We start from the raw sequence: 2,914 nt of genomic DNA, 5'->3' as shown, positions 1-2,914 counted from the left end.
TCATTTGGCATGCTCCTCGAACCCCTTTTTCCCCTCATTTTTAGGTTTTGCATCTCATACTAGTTATAGGGTACATTTGCATGAAAGTCCCCTTTCGATAAGGGAAACGAGCGAGTGTGGCTACAAAATAGCCTTAGCACGCTAGTTCTCCCTTCTAATCAAAGGGAAAATTAAAGTCACAAAGTTAGGACTCCCCGTTCCCGTCTTGATGCATTCCTATAGGATTCATGCATTTTACTCATTCGCTATCACATACACTTCTACTTTATATTCTAACCCTTTTTCCACATTCTCACTTCACACAAACTCACATTTTCACATGGCATGCATTCATTTCACTCATTTTTACGTCATTTAGGATTGTGTGTGACCTCTCCAAAGGATCATTATTGGGCTTCACAATTAATGTGATTGGCATCACTCAAGCCTTGGAGAGAAATTTTGCCCCAATACCCCTAGGTCTAGGGTTTGCATTCATGTAGTACATCCAAATGTAATAAATTCTTTGGTTAAAACAAGAAAATCTTTGATTAAATCACGCAACTAGCCTTGGCTAGGTCGAAGGGGTGCCTTGGATCTTTATCCTTGCCTTCCCCTTCGTCAAATGTGACTCCCGATCCCTGTTTTTGGTTACGTAGACCCAAAAGTTCTCTAAAAGGGTTTATTTACTTTTTTTCATTCAAAAACAAAAATCATTTTTGGGTGACTTGGTACACCCCAACTCTATACCAAGTGGCGACTCCATTTTCATTAAAAAACCCTTTTTCTGAACTTCACTTGGCCAAATCGTCGCATTCTTAAGTCCCATGGCCTCTTACTTTTCATTTCGCACACGTTCACATGTATATCACACACACACTCACACCACACACCAACACATCATCAAAAAGTGGGGCGCGACAGTTGGCGACTCCACTGGGGACATTTGAGAGTCCGAGCAAATTTGATTTAATCAACCTTTTTCTTCTTTTAACCTTTTCATATATCACATTTGGGTGTTTTAGGGTTGCATTTTTTTCCTTTTTTAGGATTTGTGCATTTCACACATATCCAACTACTCCCTCACTCGTGTATGTATGATTGGTTGTTTGATGAATGTATTACTTGTTTTTATCTCGCGTTTGCATTGCATTTGGGTGGGGGACATCACCTTAGAGCCTCGCGTTGGTTCTCGATCCCTCCCCTCTAAAACGAGCACTAGCATACGAGCATACGTTTTATTCTTTTATCCCTCTTTTATTTTCCTTTTAGTGGCTTGTCACGCCACTCCACCCTATTAGGATTTTAGGCGACCCACTTGGACGCGTGATCACGACACGATGTGTGTGTAGCATGATCCGATGGGTCACTCAATCTTCCGCTTTAAGCTGTGGGTTGTTAGCCTTTAGCTTTTAGTCGAAGGTTGATGATTTTTTTATAGATTCACTCAAACACGTAGCCGTGACACGATGTATGCGTAGCGGTGTTTGGGGAATCGCTCGAGCCACCGACAAAGAACCTTGGGATTGATGACCCTTGGTTTCTAAGTCTGAAGGCTCGGGGACCTGAGCTTATCGAGTCTAGATGCATTAGCGAACCCCAACCTCATGCATCCATATCAGAATTGCCTAGGGTAGAGTCGATCTTACCCTAAATTAGGAAACACTATTCACGAGGGGAGGGGTCTCACCCCTCTTTCCTTATCTGTCTTTGTTGTTTTTTATATTATCTAAATTGTCCAACGTGTTATGTGATTATGTGCTGAACTAACGTTTCTTTGTCTCTTGTTTTTGCATTCACAAACATTAAGAGATAAAAGGTCTGGCATGACCTCCTTTTAGGACCTACCATTGTAGATAGGTTATTGCACGTTTGAAATTTGTGGTATATTTTGTTCATAAATTAATGATGCCATACCATTTTAGGCTTACCTTGGCAGATAAAGGGTTCCTTAGGTCACGTTTCATTTCGAATTGCATATTTTCCTGCTTTGATAAAATGGCATCATGCATAAACCTTAGAAAGGGAATGCCATTTAGGGGATCCCGTGTCAGGAATAAACCACCTTGTGTCTCGGATACTTAATCCAACGAGACTTGCACGTTTACATTTTGTACCATCCAAAGGGGTAGTGCACAAGGTAAGGTAGGATCCGATCATTTGCATAGAGCGATCTTTGGAATATGAGCATCTAATAATCACTTTTTGGCCATTTTATAAAAAATTGGTAAAAATACCTTGCGCAAAGGACATTAATTTGAAGAAATTCACAAATGATTCCTCCTATTGAGACAATAAATAAATTGAGGCCAAAATTTGATTTTAGAAGGCTCATAGACTAATGCATCGCAATAAATTTTTGAAACTACCAGTGGATAGCTTGATTTTTTTTAATAAGCTCCCAATTCCATTCAAACCATTGAACCATTTCATTCATCAATTTCATCCAGTCCATTTTATCAATTTGTTCATTTTTTTGGCAATCTAGTCGATTTTTTTGAATAAATCACCAATTTCAATTCATTTTGATTAGTCAGGGCAATTTTGTCGATTTTCGATAAATCATCAATTTCGTCCGATTCATTTGACCAACTTACCCTTTTTAGGGCGATCTGGTCAATTTTGAATAAATTCTCGATTTCATTCAATTCATTTGACCAAGTTCCTTTTTTAGGATGATCCGGTCAATTTTGAGTAAGTTATCAAATGTCACTCAATGCATTTGACCCGTTTCCCTTTTTAGGGTAATCCGGTCGATTTTAAATAAATGGTCAATTTCATTCAAACCCATTTGACCAATCAGGGTTTCAGAGTCGAATTTCAAATTGAGAAACCTAGTCGATTTTGAGAAAACCATCCATTGCATCCAGCCATTTGATCAGTTGGGGTTTTTGACCCGTGCTTTACTGAGAAAATTTGTCAATCTCTTCGATAG

The sequence above is a fragment of the Coffea eugenioides genome, chromosome 5, assembly GCF_003713205.1.
Source record: "Coffea eugenioides isolate CCC68of chromosome 5, Ceug_1.0, whole genome shotgun sequence".
In the NCBI taxonomy this organism is placed as follows: domain Eukaryota; kingdom Viridiplantae; phylum Streptophyta; class Magnoliopsida; order Gentianales; family Rubiaceae; genus Coffea; species Coffea eugenioides.
This window is presented reverse-complemented; position numbering follows the sequence as displayed.